Here is an 18,614-nt window from a genome sequence, read left to right as displayed (position 1 = left end):
TTTTAATCTTTGCTCAAACATCTAGCTCTATGACTTTGATCTACCTCACCTGCCTCACAATACCTGTTGTGAGGATCAAATGGAATTCACAAGCAAAACACTTGAGAGTAGAACTGATACACAATAAACCCAAAAAAACAAACCTGTTGCCATGGAGTCGATTCTGACTCACAGCGACCCTATAGGACGGAGCAGAACTGCCCCATAAGGTTTCAGAGGCTGAAATCTTTACGGAAGCACACTGCCACATCATTCTCCCTCAAAGTGGTTGGTGGGTTCGAACGGCTGACCTTTTGGTTAGTAGTCAAGCATTTTAACCATTGCACCACCAGGACTCCTTTATTTTATCCTACAATCCTATAATTAGTTATACCCCACCACTGTTTGCTAATTGTTTCATGTGTTTATCTAGATTATTTCCTTTGCATCCTTTGCTGGGCTTCATACATATCAGGCATATCAAATTTAATAAAGAAAATAAGTCTAGTCACTTTATTCCTTGACTAGGACTGAAGGGCAAGAGAGGCTGTTTTGAAAACACTGTATATTCATTCAGCAATATGTGGACATCTACAAGAAATCAGGTCTGTTATGGTGCTGAGGATACCTCATTAAACAAGGGAAACAAAAACCTCAGCCCTCCTGAAACTTACATTACTATTTATCTATAGACAATGAATAACATAAATAAATACTATGCACATCAGAAGGTAATAGGCACTATTTTAAAAAAATAAATAAAGCAAAAGAGGAGGAAAGGGTGGCTGGGGTGAGGTGTCTGCAATTTTAAATAGAGTGGCAAGGGAAGGTCTTGCTGAGAAGGTGACATTTAAGCAAAGACTTAGAGGAGATACAGGAGTCATGTAGATATTTGGACCAAGAGTGTTCAGGCAGGGGAAGCAGTAGCTAGAAGTCATGAAGCAAGATAAGAACACATCTGGTGTATTCAAGGAACCGTGAGGAAACCAATAGAGTACATCTGGAGCAGAGTGAGGAGGAGAGTAATAATAGATGAGGACAGAGAAGAACAGAGGGCCTGCTCACCTGAGACCTGGTAGGTCATCATAAGGACTTTGGTTTTTCTTTTGAGTAAGATGAGGATCCACCTGAGGGTTCAGGGCTGAGGCCAGACACGGTCTGACATACATTTTAACAGGATCATTCTGGCCTCTTTGTGACAGACAGACTGAGAGGGATCAAGGGCAGATGCAGGGGGACTTGTTTAGAAGACACTGCAATAATCCAGGAATCCAGGGAGAGATGATGGTGACTGAGACCAAGATGGTAGCAACACAGGTGGTAAGAAGTGACTGGATTCTGGACATATTCTGAAGACAGAGTGAACAAGATTTCCTGACAAGTTAAAAGTCAGGTGTGAGTGAAAGAGGATGACTCCTAAACCTGAGGCCTGAGCAAAGGATGAAATTGCCATTAACGGAGATGGGGAATGAATGGCGTGGGTGGTATACGGTTGGGGGGAAAAAACCCAAGATTTCAGGTTTAGACACAAGTTTGAGATGCCCACAGTGAGGTCCCATGTGGAGAGCTGTCACATAGCCCTGAGATTCACAAGTCTGTGGTTCCCTCTGTCCACCAATCACATTTACACTAGCGGGAAAATGAAAAGGGGTTAAAAGGAAGAAAAGCAGAGACAGTCCCAGCCATTGCTGCTGTTGCTGTTGTTGTTAGCTACAGAACTAAATACTGCCTGGTCCTGTGCCATCCCCATGAGAGGCTGCAGATGGAACCATTGTGATTCATAGGGTTTTTCATTGGCTGATTTTCAGAAGTACATCTCCAGGCCTCTTTTCTTAGTCCATCTGAGTCTGGAAGCTCTGATGAAACCTGTTCAGCACCATAGCAACATGCAAGCCTCCACTGACAGATACGCAGTAGTGCATATGAGGTACAGTAGCTGAGAACTGAATCCAGGTCTTCCTCAAGGAAGGTGAGAATTCTGCCTATGAACTATCATTGCCCATTCCTGCCCTTTGGGATATTGAAGAGAGGCAGAGCCAACATGGTGCTCCAGGCTGATGTACCATGCCTTCCCTTCAGCAAAGACTTGAAAAACTAAGTAAAACAGATACAAACATCAACCCTGGAACCCTAAGCATCAAATCGAGGGATAAAGAACTAGATCAAATACCAAATGGAAGAAGAAACTGAAGGAAAACAGAACAAGGAGAGATACAATTGGAGTCTAGGACACAGGACAGCATTGGCCAGATACCAACCTAAATAAAGAAATCTCAATAATAAAACAAAGCTAAAAGACTTAAAACAGGGAAACAGAGACCTCAATCTGTAAATGACTACATCAAACAATAAAAGGGGGAAAAAATGGTGTAGGTATAGAACTTTGAAATGGAGAGGAAGTCAAGGTGATATCAAGAAATAAAAGACTGGCTCAAACTTAGGAAGATAAGGGTAAATTTCAAGGTAACCACAAAGAAAGCTAACAAACCTACTCATCAGAATAAAAAAGAAGAAAAACGTAAAGTCTCAGTATACGCAAAACCTATAATAACGAGAGAAAAAAAAGAAAATCCTCAAACAAAAGAAATTCAGCACAGCAAAGTAAGAGAACAAAGAAAAAGTCAGCACCACAAAAAAAAAAAAAGAGCAGAACTATATGACAGCAATAAACTCTTACCTATCGATAATCACACTGATGTAAATGACTTAAATGTGCCTGTAAAGAGACAGAGTAGCAGAATGGATTTAAAAAAATGACCCATCAATGTGCTGTCTATAAGAGACACACCTTAGACACAAAGACATAACCATATTAAAAATCAAAGGATGGAAAAAATATATATCAAGCAAAGAGTAACAAAAAAGGGCAGGGGTGGCAATACTAATCTCAGACAGGATGTTGAAATCTAAGAAGGGAAAAAGGAAGTCTTTTCTGACACCTTGCACAGCCTAAGCTGGACCAGCAGATCCTGTCTTCCTTCTCTTAACACTAAGAAAGGTATCCACAGCTAAACTAGGCTGGCACCTCCAAAAAGTGGCTTTAAAAAACAAAACAGGCCTCCAGGCTCACCATCTGGTTCTGGTTGCAACTGACAAAATGCATGACTACAAGGCAAGAAAACGAAGCCACATCCACCATTTTGTCAGAAAACTGTCCCCAAATTATTCTTACAGCTCAGCCGTCCAGGTAGAACTTTGGCCTAGAATTTTCCTTGGAAATTGTGATTATTTTCCAAAGAAAAATAAGTTGGGATTTTCTAACGGAGTCCTGGTGGTACAGTGGTTAAGAGCTATAGCTGCTAACCAAACAGGTCGGCAGTTCAAATCTACCAGCCGCTCCTTGGAAACACTATGGGGCAGTTCTGCTCTGTCTTTAGGGTCGCTATGAGTCAGAACTAACTTGACGGCACCTAACAACAACAATGGCCAAAGAGGAGGACTAGACTAAGAGCTAGGTGGTCCAAGTTACCCCTGGCTCCCTGTCCACAGGCCCCTCCCTGCATCAGCCTCAGGACTTAGTTTCTCAATGTGTAAACACTGCAGCAGGAAAAAATATTTTCCACTGCCCACACACAGGGCTTTTGTGAGGGTTAATGAATTAATGTGTATAAAACACTGTGAGTTACTCAAATAAAGGGAACAATGAAACTCTATTTGTAAGTTTTCCAGGCCCAGACAAAGTAATTTTAACTCTTTTCTTACAAGCCCCACTGAAAACTAGACTAAGATCACAGAAGTTATCTTATATGGGCCCATAGAGATAAAATGAGATCATGTGCGAAAGCCCTTTGCAAAGTACAATTCTGAGGTAAGGATTTCTAAAAATGATTTCTCAAGATAAAAATGCAGTACTAAACAGGTTGAAATCATTAAAAACACACACACACATACACACAGAGCTAAGGCTCCAGTAAAGCCCCATGTGGGGGTTAAATGTGTTGACCTGTGAACCACAGTTAGGCAAAACTCCTAGCTGTTTTACAAACTAGAAGCATGACAACACCCCAGAGGAAAATAGGGACTTTTGTCTAAGAGTCTTAGAATCAAGCACATTGTAAGAGCCACCCATGAAAAGAGCTTTGTTGGAGGCAGTTTCCCTTATTTTCTAAGTGCTGTCCAACTTCACTCAAACGGTCAAAATTAACATTGAAGTGAAAAGGCCACTGTATATATTCTGTCCATAATCCCAATGAATGCTTTTCCTTGCCCAATGTGATCTGACATCACTATTCAAGCAGCCTTTTACTTTGTCCCATTCTGGGCTCAGAACATGCCAAAGACCCCAGATGAACACGCAATCTGGAGGGGAAATCTTTCACCTCACAGAGCAAGGATGTGCTCAGGTTACTGTGAACATCAGGTTTTCACACACTTCAACTTTTCATTTCAGGAAAAAAAAAGCGAGTGGAGGCTAGAAATAGACACACAGAGAGTAGAGACAAGCACTAAGCTAAAAATTAAACTGTAATTAACCTGAGTCTTGAACAAAGATTTTAATGAGTTAACCCAGACAGCGTCCCACCAACTGGGCCAGCATAACTACCCCGCTGCAGACACCTGAGGCAAGAAAAGCCCGATGAGTTTCCCAAGGTCAGTAAATTCTCATCTGTGTACTGCCACAGTAGGTTCTCGATTTTCAGTTCTGTGTTTATTGCACGCTGCATGCTGACCCTAATCTCCCAACTGGCCCCCCTACTTTCAACCCAGCTCTTGCCCGTCCATTTGACCCATGAGTAAAAGCTTCACCTTCTTCAGATACTGCCCTGGTTATCTATCCCTCTTCCCCTTCTCAAAATTCCTCAGTGGCTCCCCACAGCCTCGAGAATGAAGGTCACGCTTCTATATGTACCATTCAAGACCACATTGTGTGAGAGCTCCTAACATGCAATCAGGATGCATAGATAATTACTGGTGATTGGAATGAGAAAGTTGGAAACAAAGAAGAAGGATTGGTAGTTGGAAAATATGGCCTTGGTGACAGAAATGATGCTGGAGATCGCATAACAGAAATTTGTAAGACCAAGGACTTCTTCATTGCAAATACCTTTTTTCAACAACATAAATGATGAGTATACACATGGACCTCACCAGAGGCGATACACAGGAATCAAATGGACTATATATCTGTGGAAAAAAACAATGGCAGAAGCTCAATATCATCAGTCAAAACAAGGCGAGGGGCTATCTGCAGAACGGATCATCAATTGCTCCTATGCAAGTTCAAATTGAAACTGAAGAAAATTAGAACAAGTCCACAAGAGCCAAAGTATGACCCTGAGCATATTCCACCTGAATTTAGAGACCATCTCAAGAACAGATTTGACACATTGAACACTAGTGACTGAAGACCAGAGGAGTTGTGGGATGATATCAAGGACATCATACATAAAGAAAGCCAGAGGTCGTTAAAAAGACAAGAAAGAAAGAAAAGATAAAAATGGATGTCAGAAGAGACTCTTAAACTTGCTCTTGAATGTCGAGTAGTTAAAGCAAAGGGAAGAACTGAACGGAAGATTTCAAAGGGTGGCTCAAGAAGACAAAGGAAAGTATTATACTGACATGTGCAAAGACCTGGAGTTAGAAAACCAAAAGGGAAGAATATGCTTGGCATTTCTCAGGCTGAAAGAACTAAAGAAGAAATTCAAGCCTTGAGTTACAATACTAAAGAATTCTATGGGCAAAATATTAAATGACGCAGAAAGCATCAAAAGACGATCGAAGGAATACACAGAGTCACCGTAACAAAAAGAATTGGTTGACGTTCAACCATGTCAGGAGGTTGCGTATGATCAAGAGGTTCCATATGATCAAGAGCCAATGGTATCGAACGAAGAGGTCCAAGCTGCACGGAAGGTGTTGTCAAAAAACAAGGCTCTACCTTTACACAAATAGATATATGCACACCCACGTTTATTGCAGCACTGTTTACAATAGCAAAAAGATGGAAGCAACCAAGGTGCTCATCAAAGGATGAATGGATGAATAAATTATGGTATATTCACAAAATGGAATACTACACATCAATAAAGAACAGTGAAGAACCTGTGAAACATTTCATAACATGGAGGAACCTGGAAGGCATTATGCTGAGTGAAATTAATCAGTTGCAAAAGGACAAATATTGTATAAGACCACTATTATAAGAACTTGAGAAATAGTTTAAACTGAGAAGAAAACATTCTTTCGTGGTTACAAGAGGGGGGAGGGAGGAAGGATGGGAGATGGGCATTCACTAATTAGATAGTAGATAAGAACTACTTTAGGGGAAGGGAAAGACAGCACACAATACAGGGGAGGTCAGCACAATTGGACTAAACCAAAAGCAAAGAAATTTCCTGAATAAACTGAATGCTTCAAAGTCCAGCATAGCACGTGCAGGGGTCTGGGGACCATGGTTTCAGGGGACATCTAAGTCAATTGGCATAATAAAATCTATTAAGAAAACATTCTGCATCCCACTTTGAAGAGTGGCGTCTGGGGTCTTAAACGCTAGCAAGCCGCCATCTAAGATGCATCAATTGGTCTCAACCCACCTGGATCAAAGGAGAATGAAGAACACCAAGGACACAAGGTAATTACGAGCCCAAGAGACAGAAAGGGCCACATAAACCAGAGACTACATAATCCTGAGACCAGAAGAACTAGATGGTGCCCGGCTATAACTGATGACTGCCCTCACAGGGAACACAACAGAGAACCCCTGAGGGAGCAGGAGAGCAGTGGGATGCAGAACTCAAATTCTCATAAGACCAGACTTAATGGTCTGACTGAGACTAAAAGGACCCCGGTGGTCATGGCCCCCAGACCTCCTGTTGCCCCAGGACAGGAACCATTCCCGAAGCCAACTCTTCAGACATGGATTGGACTAGACAATGGGTTGGAGAGGGATGCTGGTAAGGAGTGAGCTTCTTGGATCAGGTGGACACTTGAGACTATGTTGGCAACTTCTGCCTGGAGAGGAGAGGAGAGGGGGTTAGAAGCTGGCGAAAAGGACACGAAAAGAGAGAATGGAGAGAGAGCGTGCTGTCTCATTGGGGGGAGTAATTGGGAGTGTGTAGCAGGGTGTATACGGGTTTTTGTGTGAGAGACTGACTTGATTTGTAAACTTTCACTTAAAACACAATAAAAAAATTTTTTTTTTAAGAAAAGGCTCTAGCAAAACTGATGGAATATCAAATTGAGAAGTTTCAACAATCGGATGCAGCACTAAAAGTGCTCACTTGTCTATGCTAAGAAATTGGGAAGACAGCTACCTGGCCTACTGACTGGAACAGATCCATATTTGTGCCCAACCAAATGCAGAAATTATCAAACAATATCATTAATATCAGACAGAAGTAAAATTTTGCTGAAGATCATTCAAAAGCAGCTGCAGGAGTACATTGACAGGGAACTGCCAGACACTGAAGCCAGATTCAGAAGAGGGCATGGAACAAGGGATATCATTGCTGATGTCAGATGGATCCTGGCTAAAAATAAAGAATACCAGAAAGATGTTTATCTGTGTTTTATTGACTACGCAAAGGCATTTGACTGTGTGGACCATAACAAATTATGGATAACATTGTGAAGAAGAGAATTCCAGAACACTTAATTGTGCTCATGAAGGGACCTCTCCATAGATAAAGAGGCAGTCGTTCAAACAGAATAAGGAAACACTACATGGTTTAAAGTCAGGAAAGGTGTGTGCTGGGGCTGTATCATTTCACCATACTTATTCAGTCTGTATGCTGAGCAAATAATTCAAGAAGCTAGACTATATGAAGAAGAATGGAGCATCGGGATTGAAGGAATACTCATTAACAACCTGTGTTATGCAGATGACAAACCTTGCTTGCTGAAAGTGAAGAGGACTTGAAGCATTTACTGATGAAAATCAAAGACTACAGCCTTCAGTATGGATTACACCTCAGCATAAAGAAAACAAAAATCCTCACAACTGAACCAGTAAGCAACATCATGATAAATGGAAAAAAGATTGAAATTGTCAAGGATTTCATTTTACTTAGATCCACAATCAACACCCATTGAAGCATCAGTCAAGAAATAGAACAACACATTGCATGAGGATGCCAAGACTCTGTCTCATGTACTTTGGACATGTTATCAAGAAGAACCAGTCCCTGAAGAAGGACATCATGCGTGGTAAAGTAGAGGGTCAGCAAAAAAGAGGAAGACCTTCAATAAGATGAATTGACACGGTGGGTACAACAATGGGCTGGAACATAGCAATGATTGTGAGGATGGTGCTAGACCAGGTAGTGTTTCGTTCTGCTGTACAGAGGGTCACTATGAGTCAGAATCAACTTGAAGGCACCTAATAACAACAACAACTGTATCCCAATCATCCCTCTGGGGAATCCCCCATTGTCTATAGCTTTGATAGGAAGTAGGATCCCACTGCCCTTACAGAGGGATTTCATCACCCCCGTCCCTGCCCCAGTGCAGTGAAGGTGTGAGTACATGACTAGGATGCTCAGGCAGGGGTCCACTCTTAAGCAGGCAGGGTAGTTAGGGTCATATTCAGACACCAATCTCTGTTTCTATACCCAAGAACTATGGCTGAGGCACTCTTCGGCTTATTTCATAAAACTTCCCTATACAAACCAACTATTCTACCCAGGGTGGCCTACTCAGTAACCCCTGAATACTGCATATATACTTCCACCCTATGCCATCTTCATGGAAAAGATAGGGCATAAGTGCCCAAGGGTAAGCACAGGGCAAAACAGTGAGGAAAGACCAAAGGAGGAGACTGGAAGTTGTGCCAAGTCGCAAACGATGAATATTAGACAAAAGGGAGGTACGGAGGGGGCTGGAGATGAGAGGAGTGTTCCAGGCAGAAGCAGCAGCACATACATGCACTCAGGACAGAGAACATATCAAACCAGCAGGATCTCAAATTCCTTCCACATGGCTGGGTGGAAGGTACAAAGGGTTGAGAAAATGTGGCAAGAGCGGAGACTAAAAATATAAGCACAGCTCCACTCATTCAGCATTTTGGATGATGTGCTAGCAACTTGAAGGCTAAGGGATAGCCTGTAAGAAGATCCCCCAAAGACCTGAAGGGAACAAAATTCTATGTTTTTCATAATTACCTTTTTCAAATTCCTAATACCCACTCTCAATATACACTTTTACCCCCATAAAACACAAAACATTAAGCCAAGACACCTGCTTTACTTAAACTCATTCCAAACCAATTTAATTTTGTGTATACATGTTGCTGATTTTGTTAGTTGCCGTTGTGTCAATTTTGACCCATGATGATCCCATCAACTCATTCTTAAACAAAGTGAGAAGTAGAAATGGCTGCAATTTGTCCAAGGATCAGGTAGTGAAAAGAACCAAGATGCAAAAAAGTCACACAGACCTGTATTAGGGTTTCCAGCTCTGTCTCTAATTGGATGTGTGACTTTGGGCAAGTTACTTAACCTCTTGGAGCCTCAGTATCCTCATCTGCAAAATTGAGCTTTTGATACCAACAACTACAAGGCTGTTGGGGTGATGAAGTCAAATGTACATAAAGTTCCTGGTACACATTAACTGCATGCTCACATCTTCTTTTTCTTTCCACAAAGCAGTTCCTCCAACAATGGCCTAAATTTCTCGAAGGCATGTCCCTTGCTCCCTGCGCCACTACTGGAAAACCAATGGCCTGGGAACGAGGAGATCTGGGTTTTTACATCTGCCATTTCCTAACTGTGTAACCCGGAAAGGTCACCCAGCCATATGGAAGCTCAGTTTCTCCATTTGTAAAATGGGGATAATAATCCTTGCCCACTCCCGGACCCGTAAGGATTAAATGAGATTCATGGCAACTTTAAAAGCTGCAGATACATAAAATATTACCGAGTATCTGTGTACTTATAAATGACCTTCTCCAAGAGCGATTTCTGACACCGCCTTTGAATTTCCAGTTCGACCACTTTCGTCTTGTCACTCATGAACCTACAAAGACTCTTTATTGCTTACTATGCCTCTTTCAAATTCTGTTTGGCTTCCAATCCTCCTTGATCTGGCCCCACCCTACCTAGCTATCTAACATGACTTCCCTCTGCTCCCCAAAATTTGCATAGTGCCCTTCACCTGTTCCACACTTATTCCCATTCCTGGGCTTTTGCTCATAGTGGTGCTCCTGGCTCATCTAAATGGGTAAACCCTAAAACCCAACTGATTTCACCTCTTTCATGAAACTTTCTCTGACTACCCCCCACCCATTACCGTTCCCACCAGAAGGGAAACAATTAGAGAATTCAGTGAAATCATATAATACCAATTAAAAGTCTGGCTAGGAATTCAGAAATAGGAGAGAATCGGTAATATTAATACCTGATTCCTTTTTGCTGGTGTTACCTCCTCAACTAGATAATAAGCTTCCTGAGGGCAATGACCATAACATCAATGTCTTCTATACCCTGCCCCCCATTTCCGTAGTACTGCTGGGCCCACGGTAGTGCCATAATTTCAGAACACTTAGTACAACACAGAGGAGGAGAACATGGACTAGAGATTCTCAAACTTTTTGCGACCCCCAAACTCTTATTCTCAACTTATTTCCACAAACTGTTAACAAGCACCTACTCTGTGCTTGATGCCAAGGGAAACAGAGATGAGTAGGGCAAGTTCTCGGATCTTACAGACTTCAGAGGTAAACAGTACAACGCAGCGTAGAAGCTGGAGCTCATGATGGTTGTAGCACCAGATTCCACCTCTGACTTTCACTGTACAGCCACAGTGAAAACATAAAATTGCCTTTTCCCTCGTAGGAATCGAAGCTAAAGAGACAACCACCTATTCAGACAAAGACGTACTCTACAAGTTATGAGACGAGCAAAATGTTGAAAATAAACTAAAAGTCCCGCACTGAGAATAGCATAGTAATAGTGAATTTTATGTAGTCACCAAAAATGATGATTTTTGAAGGATAGTTAATGACATGAAAAAACATTAGTAATATAAAAAGTAAAAAATACAGGATATAAAATTGTATAAACTATACGGTTTTAACTGTGTTAACACAGAATAACAACAAGCTGTTACTGATTGCAGGTTTATTTTCACTAGGCCCTATATGCTAAACACTTTATTTAGTGGCAACCCCAAGGATAGCTTGGGTGAGACCTTAGCATCCCCCATAATCTCCAGAACCTTCCCTCAAATAAACATGCAAAGCAACACAACGTGTTTGGTTTCAGGACAAGCCCCCTCCTTCTAGGACAATTACTTTCCCTCCACTCTTGCTATACCAAAAATCAAGAGCTTCCTATTAACGTGTTTTATCTATTTATTTTGCACAATTACCTCATGAAGTGTTATTATCCTTATTTTATGGATGAGCAAACAGACCAGGGCCGAAAGTCTCCAGCTACAAAACAGTACAGTTGGGAATTAAACCCAAGTCTCTCTCACTCCAGAGCTTATTATCTGGACCATGACACCAAGAACATTATCCTTCCCCTTCTTCTTAGGCCCAACCAACTGACTTAGCAGACTGTTTAAAGTCCAGGTCTGAGCTCTCATGAAACCTTACCCAATTCAAGCTCTCACTTTAACTCTTCTAAACCTCTAAGAGTTATGGCATTTGACTTTCAGAAAGTATTTTGTTCTCTCTGAGCTGTAGAGTTTCAGAGTTTCTACTGTTAATTCCTCTGAGCACTAATTATCAAATAACTTTATGCGGACAAGTTTTCTATTTGGATATATCAGAAACCTACATATAAAGGTAACTTCAATCATTAGAATACATCTCTCAGGTTATGAATGGTGCCATGGGAGTTAAATATCCAGAGCAGCCCACATACTGACCCATAATATTGTTCTGTTTGTATTGTCCTAAGCATCATATTCAAGGGCAATGGTTGTTCAGTGGTAAAATTCTCTCACCTTCAATGTGGAAGACCAGGGTTCAATTCCCAGGCTATGCACCTCATGCACAGCCACCACCCGTATGTCAGTGGAGGCTTGTGTGTTGCTGTGATGCCATACAGGTTTCAGTGGATCTTACAGATTAAGAGAAACTAGGAAGAAATGCTTGGCAATCTACTTCCAAAAATCAGGCAATGAAACCCCTATGGATCACAATGGTCCAATCCACTGTACATGGGGTTACCATGAGTTAGGCGCCGACTCAATGGCAGCAGCAACAAGAAGCATCATGATTAGCTATGTCTTCATAGGAAAGTCAGAATACCAGTTTAAAATTTTAAGAACAAACTTCCTCCTTCTACAATTCTAGTGGTGGGGTTAGATACTCCTCCCCTCCCCATGTTCACCAAGTCAGGAAAGTGGGGCATACCTAACTCAAATTAGAAACAGGGCCCAGGTAAGGGCTGCAGCAAGGTACGGAGGGAGGGGCTCCGAGGGTCCGTCTCCCCCTCCCCTTACTGCAGGGGGACCCAGGGCTCCTTCTCCCCTTCAGGCCACCACCCACCGTGTTAGCCTCTTTTCTTTCATCTGTGGGGCAGCTGAGGAACAAATTTCTGTCCCAGTTTCTTCATTATCCTGACATTATTCCCCCGAACAAACATATATTCCCTTCTGATATTTTCCAGGCATTTTTCCTACTGGTAACAAACATTTAACAGAGACAATCAATAGAAATAATGAACACAGGTTGATTACAAGGTTCTGAAAGGTAGCAGTAAAACTAATAAAATAGATGGGCATCAGAAGAGCAGGTTCAAGTATGCCATCCTCCCTTCATTTTACTCAGTAGGAGCATGGCCTCGGGCGAGTAATTTCACTTCTCTAGGCACCAGTTAAGGAGCCCTGGTGGCGCTACAGTTAGGCATCCAGTTGCTAACCAAAAGGTTGGTGGTTCTCGAACCCATCAGCTTTGGGAGAGAAAGACCTGGTGATCTGCTTCCATAAATTTTACAGCCAAGAAAACCCTAATGGGCAGTTACACTCTGTCACATGGGGTCTCTATGAATAGGAATCGACTCAATGGCACCTAACAACAAGAGGCAGCATTTACTGATCAGTAAAGCAGGAGAGCTGAACTACCTGATGCCTGAAGCGCAAATCTTAAAGAGGGGCTCGATATAAGTCTCCCAATACTCAGAATGCAAAGAGGGTGAGGCCCTAATATTTCTGGCGCCTCCTTGCTCTCCCAGCAAACCAGCCTTGTTCCAAAAGCCTTATCCAAACCCTCCTCAGCTCTTTCTATTCTAGAGCAGGTATACTGGGTCCCTTGCCCTGCCTGTCCCCAACCACCTCTCTCTCTCTCTGCCTACCCACCACCACGAAAAAAAAAAAAAAGCCACATAAGTGATATTTAAGAGGTAGGACTGTATATGGCTAAAAGCCCAAGATTTGACGTCAGGCATGGTGTCAATCCAGCTTAGCAATTTAATAGCTGTGGCCCTAGGCAAGTAAGTGGCTTAGTCTCTCTAAGCCTCTGTTTCCTCATCTATAAAACAGGGATTGCTATAATGCCTATTTCATAAGATTGTTAGAACGATAAATGTGTAACATACTTAAAGCCCTTAGCACAGAGCCTGGCACGAGCACACCCTACAATGCCATTATGGTGGTGGTGATTATCACTGCTATAAATGTTACTTTCCTGTAGGATGACAAGGCCTGAGAGAAACTCAATTCTCCGTTAAAGGATGGCCAATCTGCGAAACTCATCCCAAGAGCCACTCAAGGGATGGGGAAGAGAAGCTTCTGTTTGAAGTGAGATTGAAAGGCTGAATGGTGAGGGAAGCTATTGATTTATGTTCCTCTCACCCCTCATCTCAGTACACTCCATTCTCCAGGAGAGATATCTCTGGGGCCAGCCAAGGCATTCCTGCAGCCACCTCTAGTAAGGGATGCAAGACGGGCATATATGAGATGGCAACAGCCTGTAACTAGAATACAACTTAGGGAACATTACTTAGAGAACAGGAAGGCCCTCGATGAGATGGATTGACACAGTGGCTGCAACAATAGGCTCAAGCATAACAACAATTGTAAACACGGTGCAGGACCAGGCAGTGTTTTGTTCCATTGTACACAGAGTCACTTTGAGTCGGAACTAACTGGACAGCAACTAACAACAACAGAGCACATTCATCCCTCCATTTCATTTAATGAGAAACTGCATTCACATGTCCTATAATTCTAGGAATCATTGATAATTTTTGCTCACAAATTGACTTCTGGTAATGCTGTGTTTCACATGTAAAATATTGTCCACTGCCTCTCTCTTCTGACAGCAATAGATTGATAATAATATTTCCCAGAAATGACATATTTCATCAAACCCTGAACAGGGACACTCAATGCAAGGGTTCTACAAAAACAGCTCCATCCTGTTCTTTTTTGCTGTAGAGGCCCCCTCCACAGAAACAGGATTCAATACTTCATAGGAAATATGAGCTTTCTGGACACTGGACATATTACCTTCCAAGTTTTTTTTTTTTGTTTTTTTTTTTGTGTGTGTGTGAAACCAGAGAGCCTGCCATTATATCAAAATGTAAATATTAACCAAAAGCAACTCTGAATGTGAGAGTAAGTGGCAAATTTACCAAGTAGAATCAAAATAAATATATTCCCCTAGGAACAATATTCTTACAAATTTTGATGCATATAAAGACAGGATCCTAAGCATTTGCCTAATAATAATAGAAAGAGGGGAGCAACTTCATTCATTCACTCAATTAACATTTAATGAGTAATTAAATGTGCCAAATGCTGAGCTAAGGGCTGGAGAAAAGATGACTCAATTCTTGCCCTTAAGATGCTCAATCCAACAGGAGAAATGGACAAAAACAGATAATTATATGCACAAGGTATGATGGAAACACCAAGTAGAGGGCTCAGACTGGGAGAGGTGGGAGCAGAGAATAGTTATGAGGAAGTATGAACAGAAACTACCAGCTGACCCCCAGTATCCAGTCTCCCCTTCATTTCAGTGGTAAGGCCCATCAATGTTAGCTGGGCACATGGGCAATCAGCTGAAGTTGCACTGTCCAATATGGCAGCCATTAGCCACTTATGGCTTTTGAACACTTGAAATGTGGTTAGTCCTGCATGTTGACATAATGTTTTGATATATTGGGTTAATTTCATCTGTTTATTTTTACTTTTATAATGTGGTTCTTAGAAAATTTAAAATTATACATGTGGCTCATATGATATTTTTATTGGACAGCACTGAGCTAAGACTCATTATCCAGTCTCCCCTGAAGTTAAGTGTGGGCATATGGTGATGTCTGGGCTGACAGGATGTGAACAGGAGTAATGTGTACAATGCCTGAATTGGGCTTTTCAAAGGAAGCGATGTGCCCTTCACAACCTCTTTGCCTGTTCTTTCTGGCTCATCATGCCAATAAGGGTAATGCCCTGGGGATGGCAGAGCAGCAAGACAGAAGGAACAAGGTCTCTGGATAACCTCAAAGAGCAGAGCCACCCTACCTTCTAGACCACCTACCAGCCTAGACTTTTACATAAGAAAGAAAACCAAAAATCCAGTTACCATTGAGTCGATTCCAATTCCATGTGTGTCGAGTAGAACCGTGCTCCATAAAGTCTTCAAGGGCAAATTTTTAAGAAGTAGATTGCCAGGCCTTTCTTCCACACTGCCACTGGATGTACTCAAACCTCCAACCTTTCAGTTAGCAGTCGAGCACATTAGCCATTTGCACCACCCAGGGGCTCCACAGAAGAAACTTTTGTCATTAAGCCTTTGTTTAAGTCGCTTTAAAGTAGCCTAAGCTATTTACTCTTGCTAATACAGGAGGGTGTGAAAGGCTTCTTAACGGAGGTGATACCTTTAAAGACATCTTAAAGACCAGGAGTTAGACAGGTGAAGTGGGGCAGGATACTGGTCTTAAGGGCTGGGGTTTGGGGAGGTGGATGTTCTGGGCAGAGGAAACAGTAGAGAAAGGCAGAGAGGTAAGGATTAGGGGATATGTGCAATGACCTCTGAATCAGGAGTATCAGGTAAGTGTCAGAGAGCACCACCAGTTAGAAAGAGGGAGCACGAAAGATGGAGAGAGCGAGCACTAACAGATGAGGCTGCAAAGGCAGGTCAAACCCTGGGAAGTCTTCAGTGATGGGCTGAGAACCTTGAGCTTGTTTTCATGTAGGAAGGGAGCCACTGAAGATCCTACCCAAGGAGGGAACAATCAAACTTCTGTTTTCAGATCATTTTGATGCCAGAGCACAAAATGGATTTTCAGGAGGCCAAATCGAAGGCTTGGAGAGGAGCAGCAATCCAGATAAGATACAAACAGGGTCTGGCCTGCAGCAACAGCAGAATGCGGAGAAGGCGACAGAATGGAGGCCTATTCAGAAGGTAAACTCATCCTAGGGAGTAAGGAGGGAGAAGTAACCACAGACTCTTGGATTTCCGGCTTAGGGGAGGGTGCCAACAACTAAGGAAGGGAAGGCAAGAGGCGGAGCCACTTGAGGTATAGGAGAGAGCCCTGTGGCACTCACAATTAAGTGCTCAGCTGCTAATTGAAAGGCTGGTGGTTCAAAACCACCCACCAGCTCTGCAGGAGAAAGACCTGGTAATCTATTTCCGTAAAGATTTTGCCAAGAAAACCCTATGGGACATCAAGTCGCTATGATCAAGGTCAAGGCCACAGCATACAACAACAGGGAAGTGGCACATTCAGTTTCAGATGCTGAGATGCTGGTATTTATTGGGTAATTAAGTCAAGCCAGTGCTTAAATATGGTACCAGAATCAAGGATTTAGATTATAGGTGGGGGGTTAAAATGTAGACACAGTGTCCACAGACATCGGTGGGCCTAAGCCAGCAGGAGATGCATGTAGGAGGAAGGAGAGGAAGAAGAAAAGGAAGGGAAGGAAAATTAACCAAAATCACAAGAGCACAAGACATCACTGAAATTCTCTAGGTTCCTCTCTGAAACACAGACAGGGAAATAGGAAATGCATAAGACTGTGAGGGAGAAAAAGAGAATAAAAAGGAGTCTAAGCGATTATAAGAATTCAAAGCAGAACTTTTGTTCAAACTGGCTCTTCCTTAACCTCTGCATTGATTTTATTGGCAACCGTAGCTTGCTATGAGTCGGAATGGACTCGACGGCAGTGGGTTTTTTTGGGTAGCACATCCCAAATGGTTTAGAATACAATGCATTACCATATTTGCTGAGGAATAATCACACATATCAAGGTATTACAATTCCAGTTAAGTTTTGCTCGGAATTAAAATTAGTCAAAATGAGAGTGAAACTCGTAGTTAGTACTTTCCTTTCACCAGGGCCCTGGTGGGTAACGGTTAAGCTGCTAATCAAAAAGTTGTCGGTTCGAACCCACCCAGCGGCTCTTTGGGAGAAAGGCCTGGCAATCAGCTCCTGTAAAGATTACAGCCTAAGAAACCCTACGGGACAGTTCTACTCTGTCATACGGGGCAGTTCTACTCTGTCATACGGGGCCGCTATGAGTTGAAATCACCTCGACGGCACCTAGCAACAAATTTTCCTTTTCTATTCTAAACCACTGGCATGCTATTTTTGCAGAACGCGCACAGTCACCTTACTTCTTTAGAAAACTTCCTGAGAAGAAATTCTATCACTTCTGAACTTTGAAAAATGCTAGGTGTTTTGGGAGTCCTAACAACCTAGCTACGTAAATACCTTTCAAAACTTGATCCTGAGCAAGGTACTTAAATTCTCTGAGCTCCAGTTTCCTCATTTTTAATATGCTAAAAACTGACCCTTCCTCCTACCTCCCAGAATTGCTGAGAATTAAATAAGATGTTAAGGGGAGACCTCTGCAAACTATAAAAGAACATAAAATGGTCTTAGGTGGAGCAGCAAAGTAATAGAGAGAAGGAAAACAATAGCAATAATTAATGATGATTTTTATAAAAAGCTTCCTGTTGTTGCTGGATACCTTTCAGTTGATTCCAACTCACAGCGACCCCATGCGACAGCATAGAACTGCCCCATAGGGTTTTCTTGGCTATAATCTTTACAGGAGCAGATCATCAGATCTTTCTCCCACAGAGCAGGTGGGTGGGTTCAAACATCTCAGTTAGCAGTCAAGCGCTTAACCATTTCCACCACCAGGGCTCCTTAAAAAGCTTCCTAGGCAACATTTATACCAGTACAGTTTAATGCAGATCCCAGGGAACACATGCCCAAGATTTTGATTCATGTGGTCTCAGTTAGTGCCCAGGTAGTTGTATTTCAAAGAGGTCCCGTGTGGTTCTAAATACCAGCTAGATTTGGGACCCATTGCTCTGCTTTACCTAGAAAGCACGGTACCCGATCATAGACCTTTTCAACACACACAGTACTCAGATGGCTGGTAACCGTGTCTGTCAGTGCATTAATCTGGCATTTATTGAGAGCACCCAGTTTACAGCAGACATTGAGCTAGGTGCTAGGAGCCTGGGGTTTAGTGGGGATAAGGGTGGGTTAAAGACAACACATATACTAATGATGATAACACAGAGGTGCAGACAGGTAGAGGGGAACCAGAAGCAGGGACTATAGTTAGGAGGCCATTACAGTAACCCAGAGAAACGGTGAGGCCTGGACAATAGAGGAACAGGTTGAGATCACAGAAAGAATTTCACAAAATTCTAGAGCTAGAAGCCCGGGTCTTCTAGTTTAAATACTAATCTATAACCTAGACTTTCACACCTTTGCAAGTCATGCCCAATG

This window comes from Loxodonta africana, chromosome 2, assembly GCF_030014295.1.
Source record: "Loxodonta africana isolate mLoxAfr1 chromosome 2, mLoxAfr1.hap2, whole genome shotgun sequence".
Taxonomy (NCBI): domain Eukaryota; kingdom Metazoa; phylum Chordata; class Mammalia; order Proboscidea; family Elephantidae; genus Loxodonta; species Loxodonta africana.
This window is presented reverse-complemented; position numbering follows the sequence as displayed.